This window comes from Oenanthe melanoleuca, chromosome 12 (assembly GCF_029582105.1).
Source record: "Oenanthe melanoleuca isolate GR-GAL-2019-014 chromosome 12, OMel1.0, whole genome shotgun sequence".
Classification (NCBI taxonomy): Eukaryota; Metazoa; Chordata; class Aves; order Passeriformes; family Muscicapidae; genus Oenanthe; species Oenanthe melanoleuca.
The window spans coordinates 3,704,110-3,725,000 of NC_079346.1; the positions used below are offsets into that span (position 1 = coordinate 3,704,110).

The 20,891-nt window shown below is 43.7% G+C and overlaps 1 protein-coding gene across 5 annotated transcripts in view; it reads left to right on the forward strand.

Moving 5' to 3' along the window:
* Positions 1–20,891, forward strand: part of FOXP1 (forkhead box P1) — a 378,724-nt gene that overhangs the window by 171,794 nt on the left and 186,039 nt on the right. For 2 of the 5 annotated variants that reach the window (XM_056501927.1, XM_056501923.1), the window contains exon 1: positions 10,774–11,033. The exons of 2 other annotated variants lie outside the window; for them this stretch is intronic. The gene's annotated coding sequence lies outside the window, so the exon portion shown is untranslated. Of the gene's footprint in view, positions 1–10,773; positions 11,034–20,891 lie in introns of those variants that run through there. One more of the 5 variants, XM_056501916.1, reaches the window with a different exon arrangement.

A 20,891-nucleotide genomic window follows, 5' to 3' on the forward strand; every position in this document is an offset into this window, starting at 1 on the left:
GCAGGACAGAGGCAGTGTCAGTTTTCAGTGAGTGCATCAAGGCTGACCTTGAACTCGTGTGTGCTGATAAGAGCAGTGCAATAACCCGGTCATACCCAGAGCTGGTGCTGGCCTCAGCACTGCTGGTTGGCTTTGGTGGTGGTTCTTTTTTCCTTGTCTCGTGCCCTTCTGTGGCCAAAGGTTGGATGCTCTAGGTTCTCCAGGTGCAGAGTCACCTCAGAACAGCAGTATCACAGATCACCAGGTGCTCCTTGAGCCTGGAAAGCTGTGTCCAGTTGGCAAAGGAGCATGAGAAGATGAATTTGGCTCCGTTTGATTCCGTGTGTGATGTTTGCTGTCTCCTCCACCACTGTGCATGGGTGCATCACTACCTTCTGCTCATACAGCTTTTAAAATGTGTGTGGTATCACATCACACTCTGGCATTAATATACTAGGAGATGGTAGAAGACAGTGTATTTGTCTGGCTTTTTGCTGTTGAAGGGGTTGGAAGTTTGCCTGCAAGCCAAATTGCATGGCAGGAGATTACAAAACGTTTAGTTTCCAAATCTGATTTTCTCCCTTGTGAATTTTTCTTGCTTGCTCAAAGGCAAGATTCATCTTGACCAGCCCAGACTGAGGTGGAGCTCATAACCACGCTGGAAAGCGTCCTGTGGCTTGGAAGAGTTGCTGGTTGGAAGGAGGACAGTTTTTCAGGAGCACTCAGGGCGCTTTCAGTTCTCACCCCATCTCTCTTCATACTCACGAGCGTTGGTGGGATGTGGTGACAGCGTGGACTTGTCCCTGGGTATTTAATGAAGGTAATAATTAGTCACAATGCTGCCCCACCACAACGGACGGTTGCAGGTTGCCCTTGTAAATCTTACATCCAAGAGATCACCTCTGCATTTCATTTTGTGTCTAGGCATCAAAATTCAGGCAAGAGCTTGAGACACTTTTGGAGCCACTGAGCTGTTCTTGTAATGGTTCTAAAAGACAAATTAAAAATCCAAGGAAAAATAGAAGAAGGCTAAACCCCAGTATATTAACTCAGTGTTGTGCTTCTGCAGTAGTCTGGCATCGCAGATATGGGCTGAAATGTAAACTCTCACCTTAGAAGTAATGAAGAATAAAGGAAATCTCTGAAAGGCCATTTTACTGCAGTCTAAACTTGGAAGCATGAAGTGGAAGGTTAAGAAGAATACAACTCTCTGAACCTCATGGTTAGACTCATATTTGGCCACGCAGCTGAGGAGGGGCAAGGGAGCCAAGCCAAAACCATCACAGAGAGCCCAGATCACTGTAGGCATTCTTGTTTTCGAAGTTGGTAGGAAATGGTTTTCTTAGAAAAAAATTGAATTGGTGTTCTTTTTTTTTCTTACTTTAGGAGCCAGTTTTCTGATCTCTAGTTCATATTATGAACTTGTACTGGCCTTGAATTTTGGGTCTCCATTTCACTATTTGTCATGAGCTGTAGCTTGTACATTTGTTGGCAAATTGTATGTTTTTGCAATCCTGCACGCCTCTTGCTTTTAAGTAAAGAAGGGAATAAGGAAAAAAACTGTGCTGTGTTGAAACACTTTTTAGATCCTTTTGCATATGCTTTTGCATATTCTTGACCTATCTTCCTTTGTTTTACGTGTTTGTAGCATTTTCTCACACTTTGTGCAATCATTAGCATTAACAGAAGTGTAACAAGGAGAGCATACTGAAGAGTGTATCATCTAATTTCCCCTCTGAAGTGGAAGGAAGTTGTCCAATTGGCCATGTGCTGTGATTTGCCATTGTTTTGGGGTGGATTAATCTGTTCTGGGGAGCCTACAGTGAATCTCCCTGGACTATGTATACCACAGATAAGTAGGTGCCACCTTTAAAAGTGCCAGTAAGATCCTGAGGCACCTTTTCCAGCCAAGAGCAAGAGGTGCACGAGATAAAAGAACCATTTGCCCCTGCAAGAATTGTGCATTCACATGATTAGTGAGGCGTGGTATTAAATTATTTGAGCTTTGTGCATAAATATATACTGAGAGAAGCTTTGTAACTGGGGACTTTGGCTATAGTTTTGTTCTTCAAGGGCCAAATGCTTTGCTGCAGATAGGGCTAAGAGTATTTTGGTGGAGCAGCTGAAGAGCTGGTCCTCCTTGTGTGCGTGTTGCACTGTCCCACACCCAAAGAAATGCCTCCTCATGTTTTATGGGTGGACTTTGCAGCTTGATTGGAAATAGAAACACAGTAAACAGCAACTGCGTCTCAGAAATATCCCCAGCAACACAAACTGTCACTATTTCAGCTTCTCTCCAAGGCTGCTTCTTAGGGGGCTGATCTGCAGCTATATAAAAGCACGGTAACATAAGCTGCAGCACCAGCCCTGGAAAATCTTGTAGTACAGCTAACAAATATCTGCAAAACCTTGTTTGTATGTATGTGCGCTTACGTTTAAGATGCAAACTTGTATCTGAGTGTGCTCGGCTCCCCGCAGTATATAGCTGCAAAGCTATTTTGAACATCTTGGAAAAGATGGGTTTGTAGTCTGATTTTCTTTTTTTACTGTGTTTTTCTCCCCCTGATGATGTTTATTAACATCCTCCCTGACGTCCAGCTACAAGGGATGGGCGCATAAAAGTTTACATGAAAATACATTTCTCTGTAAGTGCTCTCTCCCTGCGATTCTTTTACAGCTTTAACCAAAACCAGTTTCATCCTGTTTCATCCTCTACCCCTCAGAGCTGATAGAGGGATATTTCACTTTAATCTACAATTCACCTTGTCCTTTCCATTTCTCACTTTGGTTTGCTTGTTGATTTGAAGGAGCGGGTGTGACCAGCCATCAAAGAGCCCTGTTGGGAGCCCACTGCCAGGGAGAGCGCCCTGGGGATAGCAGGAGGCACAGCCCTGACTCCTGCTTTTCATTCCAGCTTTTTCCATTTCAGCACACCAGCACATCCAGAAGCCTCCTTGCTGACCACTAGTGACTGGAAGCACTGAAACAGGAGCTTGGAGTCGAGGCCAATGATTATCTCTTCTGCTTCACTCCCCGAGCCAGGACCTGTGGCCAGGCTCTCTGGACGCGGTTCAGTGCATTTGGGATGTGCTGGACATGAAGGATTTGCCTGTTTGATAAAAGAGCTGCCGGTGCCTCGGGCAGCTGGCACCTCTTTGGGCCACTTGTGTTCTCCTCAGTGAAGAGCACAGAGGGCAGATGGGAATATGGAGGGAATCTCGTTAGACTGAGCCAAGGAAGACGGAAGGGCTGAGCTCCAAGGCTGACTCTGTGTCCCTGGAACCAAGAGACAAGTGTGTGTGAGAGCAATGCACCTCCATCTTCTTGCTTCCACCCCTTTTCCTTAAAGATTTTATGATTCTCTGTGAGTCTGGAGACACACCTGCCATCTATTCACATTGCGATAGCTTTGTTGGGGACAGGACTTTGGTCAGGAGTTTATGTTCTTGTCCAACTTACTTTAAAGCACAAGCTAACGAGCTGCTGTAATAATTATGTCAAAGCAGTTTTGGAGGTAAAGCTGTGCTAATTGGTTTAGCCACCTCCTGACTTTCCTTATTTTTTTCTTCTTTAGTTCTGTTGCCTTCCAGAGCTAAAGTGTAGGGCAGACCTGGACATCCTTAACCAAGGCGGTGAAAACTTATGGACACTGAGATTCCAGGAGCAGTAGATGGATTTGGGGCAAAGTTCTTGTTCTTTTTAGCAGATTCTGTTGGTTGAATTGAATTTGGCTTGGTTTGATTTGACAGGGAATATCTTGATCACCATTTCTAAGGATCTTTGCCCTGTCTCTAAAAACAAATGTACCAAACACAGCAGTAAAAACAAGCCCTACCCAGTGTTATTTATCTGGTTCCTTTCCTTGATGGAGTTTTCCCCTCTGCAATACAAACAGTATCTTTGGATGTCTTAGATTCAATATAAGATGTTTTCAAAAATCAGTTTGATACCATGTCCTCTGGTAGCCAAACTCCATTAGGAACCAGTTTGAATGTGTAAATAGAGCTGAAAGAGTCTTTCTTATTTCTTTTACTTAATCCTAGTCTGTAGGCTGGAGCTCTAGCAGGTTCTTGGGTAGTTTGGGAAGAAAAATGTGTGAGTTGTGCTAGGCCACCTGAGAAGGGATTGCAGCCAGTAAAGCCAACAGCCACATTTAACCTCTGGTACATCATTGTAACACATGTTTTAAGAGTGATAATGATTATTTCTGGTACCCTAAGCTGGGAATGTGTACTGTCAGCTGTTGTGGAAACAAATCAAAAGACAGTCCTTTTCCTAACCAATGTAAATCTTCTTTTCTGCTTAATTTCTGCTTAAAAGGGAAGTGATTTTGAAGAACTGTATTTTTTTTTCTATCGTTACGTTTTAGTTCCCTTCACCCACCTTTCCCAGAATCTTCTGTGTAGCTAAATCGTAAAATAATTGCAGCTGCAAAGCTAAGAGTAAGGCCAGGAATAGGTTCCAAGTGCATATTTACAGCTGCCCTTCTCAAAGCATCCTGTTTTCTTCAACACTGAGTCTGTTCTCCATGAATCTCCTTTTGGAGATAGCCGGACCTCTCTTAGGTATCTGGATTTGAGGATGTTTTTGTGTTTGTGAGGATGTATGCATGTCTCTACACAACTGGCCATCAAAGCTGTTGTGACTTTTGTGATTCTTACTATTAACGTTTTTGTCTTTCCTGAATATTTTGTACTACTTCTCTCCAGTGATTTCTTTCTAAAAGGCTTTTGTTGTGAGCCATTAATGTCAGTGGGCTCAGCCACTGCTATCGTGTGGTGCAGAGGAGTGGGAAGAGGGTATGACTTTGCAGAAACATAGGGTTACCTCCAACCACAGAAATCAGGCTGTAAAAATGATGAATATCTCTCTTCTGTCATCTATAGATCTGACAGTTTTGTATAACTTATGAATTAAACATCTGGGAGGTGTAGAGATGTATTTTTTTTCTGTTTAACAGTCACCAAAACCGAGGCCGATAAGTCGTTGAATAATTTTCAGTCATCCTGTAACATTACAACAAGTTTTGGGAGCAGATCCCTGGATTGTCTCTCTTAACAGAAATGGCAGAATCGTCATTAGAGTTAGTGAGATCAAGGTGGCACCTGGTGCTGTGTCTTAGCCATGAGACTTTAACCTTCAGCTCCATGCAGAACAGACAGGACCTTTGCTGCAGAGGCCTCATCGAACAGACCCCGACAAAGTAAACAGTGTGACACTTAATTTATCTATCCCAGAAACATGAAGGGCTCAGTCGACCTGATGGGATCTGTGGTTCCAGGGAGTCTAGGTATTTAAAACGTGATGCTCAGCCTGCTAAGCCATCCCCTGCAGCTTTCCTTAGTGCATAAGATATGAAAAAAATCTCCTGTCCTGCAAAACAGATATTAAATTGGATACTCTTTCACCCTGCCATGATAAGAAATGCGGCAGAGAGAGGCAGGAAAATGGAATGCTGCTTAGAAAGAAAATATATTTGAATCTAACATAAAAATTGGTGAGATAGGAGGATTTTCAAAGCTAGTAGCAATCCCCTCCCCAATGAGTTGCTGAAAATTCAACTCTCCCTGTAGTTTTTGCACTGAATTGTGAATAGAAATGGTTGTGATTGATGAAGCGTTTGGTGTCTCACTGTAAGTTGGTCAAGAGGGACTTCTAAATCACCCAAATGAAATATTGCATTATCATGAACGGTAACATGTAACTGTTAAGTATGCCGTTGCTTATCGTAAGCTCAGGCTCCTCTGGAGCTCTACCCGGCGAGAAATCTTCGTGAGCATTGGAGCAGAGAGTCTCCACACAGCCTGGCAGTGCACAGGCCCCTTCCCTTCCCTTCCCTTCCCTTCCCTTCCCTTCCCTTCCCTTCCCTTCCCTTCCCTTCCCTTCCCTTCCCTTCCCTTCCCTTCCCTTCCCTTCCCTTCCCTTCCCTTCCCTTCCCTTCCCTTCCCTTCCCTTCCCTTCCCTTCCCTTCCCTTCCCTTCCCTTCCCTTCCCTTCCCTTCCCTTCCCTTCCCTTCCCTTCCCTTCCCTTCCCTTCCCTTCCCTTCCCTTCCCTTCCCTTCCCTTCCCTTCCCTTCCCTTCCCTTCCCTTCCCGGCATTGGGCAGGGGGTTGATTTTTCAGGTTTGAAAGGAGAAAAAGGCAATGTCCCTTTGCTGAAGGCTATGGACCCATTAGTCAGGTTTGAGAAGCCTTGGCAGTGAATTACTCCCTCTTGTATGGGGCTTATTACATTGTTGTGTTGCATATTGTTGTGTTTTGGTATTTTATTTTTTTTTTTGCATAAAGCTTTTTTACCAGTGCTGTACATGGTATGGTAGGTGAGAAGACAGAGTTGATGCTTCATGGGAAACCAGCAAAATAGTGTTAGAAAAAGAAAGCAATTTCTACTTTCTTTACTAACACAAAGAAGTGGCAGATGTTACTCCTATTAGAAAGAAAAATGCTTCTAGAGTAGAGACCCACACCTCCCATTGAAAAGCCCTGTGTTCACAGTAGGACTAAAAGCCAATCCAGTTAGGCTGAAGTTTTCTATGTCCAGAACTTTCCACGAAAGCCTTGGCAGCTCTTTCTCAGAAACGGATTAGTGAAATAGATGTTGCTTGGCTGAGAGGGAACACAAAACATAAGTTAGCCAAGCTGCCCTAAGATTTTCCATGTTTTAGGGCTAAAATGTGGAAATGGGGAGGGAGGTCACCCTTAAGTCCAGGATTTTGCTCTGGATATACCTGCACATCCTGATTTCAGACTGGCCAAGCTACAGGTCTCCAAAAATGCTCCGAACCAAACTCTGTAGTTCTCTGTAATGGCCAAAAAGTGTAAGCGACCCTCAGTATGAGCAAGGTGACATGCTCAGGCAGTCATGGTTCATTTCTCTGGCTTTCTTGTCCCTGTCTGCTCGTTTTCCTGCTTCCGAGCTGCCTGTGTCTCCTCTCTATTCAAATCAGGTGGCTTCCTGTACCCCTTGCCTGTCCCTGTGCTGGGGGGCAGAGAGGAAGAGGACGAGGCAGTAGATGGGGAATGGTGCCATCACCTGCCTCCCACTGAAGTCTTTTACCTGCCTCTTCTCATGTCTGTGCTCCAGCGCGTGGGAACTTGGTGACTTCTCAGAGAAGCAGTGATTGGGGTTGCTCACCATGGTAGATCAGTGATGTTCCTTGTTTTCAGGAGTCCCTTGGGAGTTTTGTATTTTTTTTTTTTTTAATTTTTTTTTTTTGCCAGCATTCGGACTTTGGCAGAATGCTCAGCAAGGGCAGACTTCAGTACAAATGGCTAAAAACTGTCAAATTCACTGAAAACAAGGTAATTGGGATGGGACATGCGTGGTATGTTGGGTGGTGCCTTAGTCTTGGATCCTGTTTGGGTGAGGGGCTTGGAGGAATAGGAGGCAGATGAAGCTGGGCCTGCACTGGTCCCCCATCAAGAGTAACCTTAGCTCATGAACCTAAAGTGAAACAATTGTTAAACTTCTATCTGAATAGGAAAGCTTCACGTTTTCTTAACAGAACAGATTCTGTGGCTACTAATTTATTACTGCAATTTAAGAAACAGACGTCTGTCTGACATGTGCCATGCAGTTCAGTAGGTCACCAGTGACATCATCCTTAAAATCGTTATCTTTGCAAACCGTGCATTTTGCATAAAAGCTTTTATTTATAGTCAGTCATTAAAATTGGACCTGATATTTACTTTTCTTCTGATTAGGTTAAAGAGTGAATATGAACAAAAAGTACCCTCCTGTTAGCACCAAGCAGTTTGCAAAGTGTGCTATTCACATCCAGCCTTTCTAAAGGAATTATGTTGAACCATTATGGGCTTAGATGGTGTGTGTTGGTTAATGCATTTGGTTTTTTCACTGCTTAGACTGAATTCATGTCACAAGGGGTATATTTTACTTGGTTTTGTCCTTACAGGTTCTTGTCCTCACTGCTCAGCAGCTGGAGCCTGTGGTTTGCAGTGGAAGTGTTAGACTTGTAGAGAAGTGCTATTTTAAAGGATGAGACTGCTAGTGGGTCTCCACCTCTGCTCTGAGGTTACAGTAGCAGAAGGTCCAAGGCAGTCCTGGTTCCTGTCTGTGTGTGAGTGTTTTGCAGGGCCAAATTCTGAATTGTTCCATTGCCCAGCCCCTGACATGGTGGGTGTTTGACTCAAGGTGGGGGAGCAGATTCCTTGGGTGCATCTCTCTAGAGCATGAGACATCCTAAGGCACAAATGAGGTCCCCAAAGGATGCCCTGAGTTGCACTGCAGGATATCACCACCTAACAGCCTGTTGTTCTACTGGCCATGGCTTCCAGGGCAGCACAGCCCTAAAGGGCCAGACACAATAGCTCCCTTCGAGGGTCAAGATCTTGGGGTGTCCACGAAAACTCTTCTCCCACATTTCCTCATCCTCCTGTCCTGCCTTATCCTTGATACCAAAGGTCATGTTGAATCTTACACTCTGTGAGTGCTTAAAAACAGTGAACATGGGTGCTGGTAACTTTTCCACCCCAGTTTTCCCCATGGAAGCTCCAAGGTGGCATGGAGCTCCAGCAGAATGGGCTGGGCAGGATCAGAACCTGGAGGGGCCCAGGGGCTTCTTGCTGGGCTGGAGAACCCTTCAAAACTGAGAGGCGGTTTAATAATGGTAATGAAAATGATTTTTGACCAAAAATTATGTATTACCAGTTGGCTGAACTGCACAGCATACTTTCTTAATATTAGATAGGGCTGAGTTGTTTTTTTCCCCCAGATCTTACTGCTAAGATCACTGGCCCATTTCAATTTTTATTGAAACAAATAAACCCAATAAAAACACTTATGCTGAGAGCTGAAGCTCCGCAAGAGAAAAAAATAAAAATTACTCCGTATTGAATTTATTGATTTATTTATTTACTCCAACTGGAAAATTGAGTATTGTGTTAATGTATTTTATAAGAATCACGGTGCTCGATGAAATGGCTAATTTATTTTAGCGTATACATAAATAGCTAGCAATTTTCAGTGAGACAGGCTAATGAAAATGATGCCATGAAATTGTCTATACTATGAGGAGTGATGGAGTCAAGTTATTATTGGTTGAGTGCTGCGACGTAGTGAACTGGCCATCATGTCTTTGAACTTTTGAACTGCTACTTGGTCGTGTGATTTATTGATTTTGGTATCAGTGTGTTAACTTTTTATTTTTGTTGGGGGGGGGGTCGCACACGCAGCACGGATGAGTAACGCACTGCGTAATTTCATAGATGTTTAGGTTAAACAAGATGGTTGAAAAATGTAAAGCGTGCTAACGGAGCAGGGTTACGCCATGTGGAAAGGCGGAGAGATGCTTGTAGGTACCATTAGATGTCAACACTGATGTTCTGATTGCTGCGGATTAGCCGAATACAAGTGAACTTGGCAGGGTAAGTGTGCATCGTATTTGTCAGAGAAACGTTGCCTTTGTTCTAAATTAGGTGCGTGATCTCATAGCAACTTTGTTTGCCTATCTACCTTCAACCTCTGCTCGTGCTGTGTGTTATCAGGCGGTGCCTGGTACGGACAGAGCATCCACTCTCCTCTCAGCCCTTCCCCGAGGCGCGCTCCACGTTGCCGGCTGTTGCTCGACGGAGGATGCTCGCTGGCGGTGCAAACAGCTCGACAGCTCCTGTTGGACTGTTGTACCAGAGAGCTGCCCCCATCCGCAGTCACCCAGACGTGTAAACTTGTTTCATCTCCTAGCTGTGATCCGCTGGCAGGCTGGCTGTAGTGCTGAGCCTCGGCAGGCAGCGCTCGCCAGCGGCTGCCTCATCCCTCGGTGCGAGGAGATGCTACACTTGTTGTTCCTGGTGGTTTGCTTAGCATGTGGAATTCAGGCATTAAAATAACATGGTTTGACTTAGAGTGTTTTCTTGCTGCAGAACTTTTCTCTCGACCGTGCTGGTAGGGGACCCTTTGCATGGCGGCTTCTCTGAGCTCTGTTTCTGATTAAACCGACTAACTTGACACCTGCATTTTACAATTTGCTTAAAGTGCTTTATCCTGTAAAAGCAGCGATTTCAAAGCTTTAAAGCCAGCAGACTTGCAGGGGTTTGCACAACTTAGCTCATCCCACCAGCTCGCTGCGATTGTGCAAAACACGACTGGACTTTTCTACTCTACTTGACCCCTGTTTTCAAAATTACAATTTTAATGTCTGTCCTTCCCGTCCCCACTAACTCCCTTTTTCTGCTGTGGGTCTTGCAATGCATGCGAGCGTTATTGTATTTTTTTCCCCAATTCTGAAACGGACATGTCTTTATTTGGATATTAAAAGTGCTCCCCCCCCTTTCCCCACTGCAACCCAAAGCATTTCCAGCAGCCTCGCGGTGAGCAATTGGGAAGCTGGTACCACTTGCCTCTCCCTTTCCACTCCCCTTTGCCTCTCCATTCTTTTAATTTTCTTAATATATATATTTTTAATTTTTAAGAGATGGGCTGTTTAAGCCAGGAAACAAAACTGGTGGGAAAAGGCTAAAAACAGGACTGACACCAACACCATTAGCCGGGCGGGGGGGGGAAGAAAAAAAAAATTCCATTTCATTGCAACTCTGTTATTGTTTACTTTGCCATACACATCCTAATATGGTTACCTCCCTGTCAAAGCGGCCGAGCCGGGCTGAGGGGCCCCCTCGGGGAGACGCTTCCAACTGCTGCTCAGACAATAAGAAACAAACGGCGCAACTCCACAAAAGGGCTGCCCGGAAAATAAGTGTCAAATAAATCCTGCCGAACTCTTCCTTTTTTTTTTTTTTTCCTTTTTTTCTTTTTTTTTTTTTTTTTTTTTTTTTTTCCCCGCGGCACCCGGCCCCCGCCGTGTGTGTATGTGTGTGTGTGTGTAACCTGCGGGGTTTGGGGGGGCGGCTCCCGCGGATCCCCCCGCGGCCGGGGCCGGGCCGGGCCGGGGCCGGACGGGGCGCGGCGGGAGCGCTCCCGCTCCGCTCCGCGGCCGCGCAGCGAGCGCTGCCAGGTGGTGCCGAGCCCTTCCCCGGGGGCCGCCCGCCCGCCCCGAGCCGCGGCCGCGGAGCCGCTTCTCTTATCTGCAGCGCCAGAACAAAGGTAGGTTGTTCAACTCCGCGCTCTTACCCGGGGGAGGGACAAGTTATTTTTGGAGGGTTGTCTTTCCCAGTGCATGACTGGTTGACCTAAAAGGAGAAGGGAGAGGGGGGGAAAAAAAAAAAAAAAAAAAACAGGCGGAAAAAATAAAAAAAGCAGCCCGGCACCGTCACCCCACCGGCACAGCGCGGGGCGGGCAGGGGAGCGGCGCGGCGTAGTTTTATTTTTATGCAACTTAAAGAAGCCGGATTCCCCCCCTCCCCATTCCCTCCCCCTGTAAAATGCCCAGCTATTTCTAGAAAATTTGCGTTGCTGAAATACTTTAATCTGTGTGCTCTATTTTATTCTTCTAAGGATCTTTTTCCTTTTTTTTTTTTTTTTTTTTTTTTTTTTTTTTTTTTTTTTAACGTTTGTGATTTTATGAGCACATATTCCTCTTAGCGGCTATGAATTTCTATGAATTCTAAATAAGCTTTTCTAGGGATGAAACGTGCGGGGTATTTTTACACGAGGATTTCAACTTTTCGGTTGACATAATCTGAAGGTACCACAGCCTTTTCTGCGACTGTTCAAGTGCTTCCCTGCCCTGCAAGGAGTTATCACATTGCTTAAACCAGCCCTTTATGCCATCATTTTTCTTTTTTTATTATTTTTTTAAGCCTGTATGTTGCTCAGCTTCAGCGGACGCTTTTCTTCTCCTCCAAACTGAAATGCTCTCAGGTTTTGCTGTGCTTCTCGGTTTGTTTTGAGCACGTAGGAAAATATTAATACAGAGCAGTGAAAAAGAAACAGTGATGCGTCTTCCGTTCAGGGGAGTCGGCAAACCTGTCCACTTCTATGCCGGGAAGTACAGAGAGCAAATCCGTAATTCAGTGCAGGAGCAAATGAATTCACGGCGATGCATAGGATGGGTATTATGTAACTTAATAAGAAATGTGGTTTTGATCGTAGGAGCGGACGTTGCGCTTGTAGGTATAAATATCAAATCTAGGTAAGTCTGTGGAAGAGCACTTTTCTTCCAGCCTGCATTAAGCAGCGCTGTCTTCAATCCCTAATTCTTATGGGATTTTGGGAGGGAAGCAGCTTCTTCCTAAATTGAGTATCATTCAAAAAATCTTTTAAATACCTGTTGTGTACTTGGTTGCTTAATTGGCTCTCCTTCTTCCTGTCTCTGCTGCCTGCTTTCCCCAGTTATCCCTAGATTTATTTTTTTTAGGAAGTCTCAGTTCCAGAGCAAACCTGGATAGCAAAGATGTTCTTATTTTTTTTTCCTTTCCCCCCTGCTAAAATATTATTTCTCACATATTACTGTAGATTTCTTTTCTCTGCCTTTTTATTTATTTTTTTCTTAAGCTGTGCAGCGTGACCTGTGCTAATCAGAAACTCTTTTTAAAATATAAGACCAAGTCAGATAATGTAAATAAACTTTTGTACCCGCAAACTTTTATCCTATGAAACTGGGATTGATTTTTCTTAAAAAGAAAAGACATTGCAACTCACTAATGGTAAACACAAATAAATGTGTTTTGTAAAATCAAAGGGTGTCTTTTTAGACACATTTCTAGTTTTTGCTTTTTGGGCCTTGTAGGGGATGATAGGAATTAGTAGCCTTTAATTAGACGTGGAGATATTCACATTTTACAGGGATTTATGTTAGAACATGGAATGGCGGGTGGCTTGTTTCCTCATTATGAATACTCCCTGCACATAATGAGGTTCATCATTAGTTGATGGAGTGAATTTGCCCTAGCTCTACCTTGAAAGGCACATAATTTACATACTACTTCAGAGCTTAGGCTTTAATGGATTCCTCGATGAATAAAATGAAAAGCTACTTTCTTTAAATTTTTGAACAGTGTTTTGATAATACGGATTTAATAAGACATTCAATTTCCTTGTTAAGTATATTTAAAAGTGCATTCCCAATTTCAGCACAAAATATACTTCCCTATGTTGCTTCTTATAATATTAGGTAATACATAAGCAAATATACACCACTGTAAACATTTTTGGGGACATAGAGTGTGTATTTTACCCCGAGTGTGAGGTGGCACTGGGCTCCTTTGGCCTGGTCTCCAAGCATAGTGGAGCTCACCTGCACTATTAAAATATCACAGAGCAGACCTGCTCCCCTGTTAAAGCTTGTGCTGCCTGAGGAGTGCTTTAACTGTGTATTTGCTGTGCACATTTGCAGTGATGCCTCTTTGGAAATGTGTTGCTGGCTGCCAGGCTGACAGTGACAAACCCTCCGGTCCCACCTCCCTATTTATTTTAATGAGACGAGAACAGCAAAAACTTCTCTGGTGCAGTTCCACCTCTGGAACTGCTGCGTAGATGTGATTAGATTAGAGTAAATTGAATTGTAGGCTGCCTGATGTGTTATCATGTCATCAGCTTACTCCAGCCCTGGTCTACAGGGTAGAGTTAGCGAGACATCCTCATCTTCTTCCTCCTCCCTCGGTGTGTAGGGGGGGCTGTGCATGTCCCATGCGTGGGGCAGGCTGGGCACAGCCAGCACCTCTCCCACTGACACTTGCCAGTGTGGTGGTGCAGTTGAGAGGCAAAAAATACGAAGGGAAAGCTTGTTTTGATAGAATGTTTTATTACCTGAAAAATGATGAGCATATATTAACATTAATAGAATAGTCTGTGTCATTCTTTTTTAGGCAATTTACCTCCGCCACAGACCTGTCTGCTTCAAAATCTTTCTCTGTTCTAAAACATATATTTGTTTAGGGAGTTTTCATTGAAGTGTACATGACAATTACAGCTGTTCATTAACAAAATTGGGTATTTGTTTTAAACTTTAACCAATCACTTTGATATGCTAATTATGGTGTAATTTAATTTGAGCCCTGTAATGATGATGCCGTTATTATGGACATAAATGATGCAGTTAAGCTGAGAGTAATCTCATTTGCATACTGTACATGCCAGTAAATTAAGCCCTTTCTTCGACTGCTTCAGCTTTAATTTTCCACTTCTTTTCACACAGCGCCTTTTCAGCCAGTCTCTTATAAGCCCACTTTGTAATAGTGCTGATGACTGTTTGATGTGGAGAGTTGCTGCACCACAATAATGCAAGACACAAGATGTAACATTTAAAGGATTCATTATCTTACTGAGTGTTGCTTTAAGAAGCTGGGATTAACAAGGGTGGAAGTGTCCTCTACGTGGAGCCATGTGGGTCTTCCAGAAACAAATGCAATCTTTATTTTTTTCCCCCTTTCTCTTGGTGTACCCTTACAGTGAAAGGGTTTCAGTAAGGCCTCATGGTATTTCTCAGGAATGAACTAAGACACTATCAGAGCTCCATACTACAACATTTGACCTTCTCTGTAGTGTATTCTGTGGTGCTCCACTGTTGCAGAAAAGTTATTGGATACAATTTGCAATATAATAGAGATGTGAGATACCAGATTATTTCTTGTATTGGGTATGTGGGCTCCAGATCTACCTGTGTGATGTACAGCAATGCAGAATTGAAATCTACATTAGTTTTTTTTCTTTCTGTTTATTCGCCAGTTTCTCCTTCCATGACCCTTACAGCAGTTGACCTTAGAATCAGGTTAATTGCATATTCAAATTTTAAAAAATGTTGTTGCATCTGCTCTTATTAGTGAAAACTTGTGTTTTGAAAGAAGAAAAATCACCAACACCAAACAAAAATGAACTGCGTAAGTGCTGACTTCAATAGTTAATCTTTTCCAATTTACCATGTTGTCATTGAGCTGAAGTATTCTCATAACACTGTGGCATACAAAGAAATCATGTGAAATAAACAGGGCTCTTTTTATAGCTGCTTACTATTATGGTTAGATATTTTCATAGTTTAATACCTCTGGAAGTAAAGCGCGTCTCAAGTTTTTCACAGCAGTTGGCCTCTCAGAAAGCCATTGTTATGTGGGTAACCAAGTTAACTAAAGATCATTATGAAAACCTCACAATCCTTTCCTTGCACAGGGTCCCATGACCAAAAATAGCTTGTGCAGTTGCCCACAAACATGCAAGTTAATAACTTCCTGGGTGAACAGGGTAAAAGCTGCTGATTTCCAAGGTACGCACGTCACCCTGGCCTCCACCCCTTCAGGGTGCACTCTAAACAGATGGGAGGGTCCATGCTCACTGCCTGGACAGTAATTTATGAGACCTCAGTTTTTATGGCTGTCACCTACACTTGGTTTCAGTTCTGCATTTCTCACATGCCATCTTGTTTTCCAGCAGCCCTTCCATGGTAGCCTGGCCATGCATGAGCGCAGGCTGGGGCCGTGCTGTGGTGAAGTGCTGTGTGATGACGATCTGACTGCCTGTTGAACCCCCTGTTTCTGGTTCAAAACCCCAGGAATCATTCCTAACAAGCCCACTGCTCTGGTCATCAGCTGCCCTGACATGCAGGTTTTTAATTCTCTTTGTGCACATCTTCTACACGACTGGTGTAAAGAAAACCCATGAGATGAGTATGAACACAGAGCGTAATGCGGGTCTTGGCTTTCACAGAGCCTTTGCTTTTCACCCATAACACCAAATCTAAGAAGGTACCATTGCCAGCCACTTCTTCAGGGTGGGCTACATCAGGGTGCAGTGTCAAATCTTGGGGTCTGCTTCCAAAGCAAAATGTGTCCCAAAAAGGAAAGGCCTCCCCAGTGCCTTTTCTGTGGCTGTCCTTGTAGACATGGGGTTTATACACGAGCACACCCAGGAGACAAAACCCAGCAGCTGTTCCCTTTGTGTTCACAGCCCAGAGCTGCTCAGGTTGCTGGCAAAACTGGATGCAAGCTGACTCCACCCAGGGCACAGGTAGAGAAAGGGTTTCTCACAGCACAGGATGATGCAGACTCTCCCCAGAAACTCCATCAAGTCAGAAATTCTCTAGAATAATGCTGGAAAAAATTGGCCTCTAAAGCTCATGAAAAAGAGTTTGCAATTTTGTGTATCGCAGCAGTACCCCTATGGCTCTACCCTTTGTTGTTCCTCTAAAATTAATGTATGTGTTGCTTTAGGATGTCATTGGCTGCAAATGATGTGTCATGTCTTCAGCTTCAGTAGGAATGAGTATGCTGAGCATCTGTCTCTTGTGTCATGGAGGGAGTTCTGTCCCAAGCAGACAATGCCAGTAAGATAGACGAGAGCTGGGCTAAGGGACTCTCTTTTGGTGCTTGTTAGGTTTTATGAATACAATGATGCTGCAGTGTGCTGTGCAGGACTTCAGTGTTAATCTTCTTGGGAGGTAAAATATTTCTTCCAAAATGGTTTAAATATCTTGCCCTTAAAGAAATCACATTGCAAGAGTTGTCTTCACAAAAGAGGTTTCAAGTATAGGTTTTCCTACTCTGTTTGTCCTAATGAAACACATATCCTTCCTCCCCTCACAGGGCCTTTTGAGTTTATTCTGGATAAAGAAATTAATTTATGAAGATTTTACCTTTATCATCCTCCCTCTTTAATCTGATCCTGGATTGCAATTTTCAGTAAGTTTCTCCTGCCACACTTCCAACATATGAACCTTTTGAACCCAATCAGGTGGGAAATTAAAAGCTATACCAGTTCTGATGATGTACTGTGCAGCCCTGTTTGAGCATTTCAGTGTAATTCAGGATTCCTGGGTTTAAAGAAGTTTTTCACCCTGGGTAATGGTAGCTCTCTGCAGAAAGTTATTTCGAGGAGTTTTGAGCTTTGTGGGAGATGAATTTCTCTTTTTCCAGCTTTGTTTACAAACTGCTTTGTTCTTACCCTTTTCCAGCAAAACAAGTGTTTCTTTACAGAAATATTTGTGGTTGAGAGCAAAGCCACTGAACCTGTCTCTAGAATTATAACTACAACAGATTAAGGAGTAATTTATCATATGTTAATATACTTACCCCATCAAAGTCATGGGCAAGACATAGAAACAAAAATAGACCTCTGATCTCTATCTCTGTAGAGTTTTTCAGCATCGAGTCTGCTATTGCTATCTGGAGAAAAAGCTCTAGGAATTTGTGATTGTATTTGTGATTTGTATTTAGTAGCTAAGGAGAACGCTTGTCTGTCACTGAAATTACCCCAAGTGCCAAAGCTGCTGCGTTTTCCATGTTTGACTGAACCAAGTTGACTTCGAGTTCCAAAGTGTGAAGATTCCCTGTCCCCACACTTGTCAGCTTGTTCTTATTTGTAAACACATCTTATCGTGGCTGTAGATGGTAAATAGGTATCTGTGATGAGAAGCTTGGGAAGCACCTACAGATGATTTTCTTCTCCAGTGTGAGGGAGTTTCCTACAACTGTTCCCAGCAGCAGGAAACCAGCTCACCTGGAGAGCATTCTGAAAAGGGGCATGTTTTGGGAGTCCAGGTGAATCTACCTGTTGCTGCTTCTCCTAAGTGTACATGAAAGTCAAGCAGTGAAAGTCAAGTGCTAGTAGGGTTTCTTTAATCTGTGAACATTTAGTTCCTCTGACTGCACTTTCTTCGAGCAGCAGTATTTTTCCTGTGACTGGAGGATGTGAATGTCTCTCTAAGCTGGCTGAATGGACAAAGCAGTGTGATGGAAACACATAGAACAAACATGCTTCAAGCAGGACAGTGAAGTTTCTCAAGCAAAGCTGTTAGCGAAAGGGTTTGGGATAAAGCACATAGTTCAACACCTTCCTTTGCTCCTGTTATCCCTGTACAACCTGGGGGCTATAGGGAGCAGCAGTGTAGGTAGGAACACCCTGGAGTGTCACCAGCTCTTCCCTGTGACATGTTCCTGCTTCTGGCTGTCCTGAATTTGATTTCACATTGGCTTTCCCTCCAAATGAAACACTTACTGTAAGGATGGTCTTTCAAAAGACCATGTTCTTTTTTCCATAACTGCAAATTCTTCAGCTGGGTTATTTAGGTAGTTTCCTGCAACCATGACTTTGAGGAAGATGAATGAAAAAATTCTGCTTTCACGTGCATGGCCTAAATCAAAAGCAGCTCTGTTTGAGTTCTCTGAAGTCTGTCAGGGTTTTGCCATTATTAACAGCTATATAGCCCCAAAAATGGTCCTGTTTTTCATAGGGGTAGAGCAGTATCTTCTGGCCCTGTGCTTCACTGCTGCAGTGTGACAGTGGGCAAGGGGCAGCCATGAGCAAGGAGGGCTCCAACAGCTCTGAGCTTGGTGACATGGCCAGAGCTGATGGAGATAGAGCAGCCAGACTGGTCTTGTGTGACAGAGCCTGGCCTGGAGGCAGTTTGCCAGCTGGGGAGACTTGCCTGTGTCTCTGCAAACTCTTGGACTTCGGCACAAACAACAAAGCTGATCATGAAGAATTTCCTAGGCTTCCCACTGGGGTAAGGCTTGCAGTATATGATCAGCAAAGCTTTAAGACCTGCAGTGCAGCTCTTCCAGGTGTGGGATATTTCCCATGTTTGTTGGTATCTCCTTTGGCAAAGGAGGTTGAATCAGGGTGGGTGTGCTACAGGCTTGATGAGGGAAGGCAGTACTACAGAATGAGCAGCTCCCAGTGAATGGGGAGCTTTATATTGCATTTACAGTGAAAAAAATATAAAAAGGAAGAATGAAATGATAATAACCTAAATTGGTGCCAAATGTATGGGATTCCATGTGTGTGCAGTAAAGGGAAACGCAGCTCCTGTAGTCCTAATTTGTTCTGTATTTAGAACCTATGTGCAGGATGACCATATAAATGTGGTTAAATGGCATAGGATTCTGATCAAAGGGGCAATTACAAGTAATAAAATAGGAAATATAATTATTGCTACAATTTCAGATCTTTTAGCCAGGGAGAATCCTAGCTGCTAGATGGAAAAAAAACTATAACATGATGAGAAGAAGAAACCCCCCAAATTTCAGTTTGTTGGGCTCTATAGAAAGAGGGCTGAAAAGTAATGACACATTTCCTAGAATCTCAGAATTCCCAAATAATTATCAGGGCAGAGTTGTGAACAACTTAACTCTTGGCTGAGCTGAATTACAGCAGAAACTGAATTACCAGCTTCCACACAGGAAAATGTACCGAAGTCGGAGCTGTGGCTGGGTTATTTTCACCAAATGTCCAGCACATATGCTGCACTTGCTTTTATTGTTCACCGTTATGGTGTCATGTCTCGCTAGATTGTGCTTTGCTACACACCTCCACCCCCTAACAAACTGGCCCTATATGTGCATGTAGGCAGAATATAGGGAATTAAGCTGTGTGACAGTGAACTTCTGGGAGTTTTTATATGCTTGACAAATGTTTCTTAAACATGGTATAAATACATTGTACAGTAGAATTCAAGTGTTGGAGGGGCACGTTTTACTCCCAAAAGAAATGTGTGTATTTTGGCTTCGTGTTCCTCTGTCTTTTTTCTTATCCTCTAAAAGAAATATTTAGTATTTTAAAGGCACCTATGTTTAGATAATACAGGTTTGGACAGTATTTCTTCTCTGTATGTTGTAGAGTTCCTGCACGCCTGGACAAACCTCACCACCTAAAACCCTCAGGCCAGATTTTGGCATTCAGTGTCCTCAGAGGGAGGGTTCCTAGCTGTTAATCCTGTAATAGTCAGATTCTTCAAGGTAGCATCTTCTGTCCTCCCACGGGTTAGATTCTCTGTTTTACCTGACAGCCTGAATATTTCTCTTCAAAGGGAACGTAAACTCTTCTGCAGGCTGGGCTCACCCTCGCTTCCCCTCGCCAGGTCTTGCCCAGGCACTTCTCTTGTTCCTCCACTTTTTGCCATAGCTATTTTCTTCCTTCCTGGTTCTATGGAGAAAATACACTGTATTTTTAAGGGCCTGTCCCTCCTAGCCCGTTCCCAGGGGTCTCTCTGCCTTGCTAAGAGGCCTCTCTAGAGGAAAGGCAAGGGCAGCTGGACTGATCCCATCACTCCTCGAACTGCAAGGTCATGCATTTGGTCCCCTTGCAGAAATGCCAAAGCCTATTTAGAGTCAGACATGTAAATACTCTGCTCAAAAATAATAATTAAAAAAACAGTCTTGTGGCTGAGTTCTTCAGAGGAATGGGAACGTCAGCTGGCATTGGCTCTCACCTGTTTTGATAAGGCACTGCGTTTTCAGCGGGTGTTTGTAAGCTCCAGATACTTGGGATGAAAATAGCTTCCTCATCCTGTTCCCTTGCCGCGGGTGGGCGAGTGGCTCAGAGGCACAGCAAGGGACATGGGTACCTTATCCCAGCTCCTTGTCTTTTCCAGTCATGCTAGCTAGGTTGTTTGGAGCCAGTAAATGCTTCTCTACACACTTGGCCCCATCACACCCATCCCCACGTTAAACTCTGCCGTGGACGGGGGCTCCCTGTGCCCTATGAGCACCAACCATAACAGCTCACCTGCTTTATGGAGCTGCTGTAAACCCCAATTAAATGGTGGTTGTGAGGCACTTGGTACCCCTCACATATGTGGGCCCTAATAAACGTTAGGAGCTTTTGTGTTTTTCCAGTGGAAGCTCTCCTTGCCTCTGTGCAGCTGATGCTCTGTGGTGTGGCATTGCACCTGAAGGCTTGGTAATGCTCTCAGGTGAACTTTGCTCACATGAGAGCCTTTGATAGAACACCCCCTCCAGAAAGCTGCAGGAAAAGCGTTCTGTTTCATTAGTATTTGGGGTGGAAATATGCTGTAGATTAATCCTCTTTGGAAAGAGATTAAGAAATGTTCTCTCCTCCTCCCTTCTCATGTAAGAGTAGGTAATGTTTATTCTTTCTTTATTAACTACAGACGTCAGAGAAAAAGGACTGTTGCCCTTTGATTTTATTTACAAGGCAAAAGTGAAAACTTGTTTGATCATATCATGGCTGTTTAGCTTCAGCGTAAGAGTGGAAGGGAACCTGTTTCCAACTCCTATCATGTCTAAATATAATTCTTCTTCTGTTTAGTTATCTCTGAATTTTAAATGCTGCATC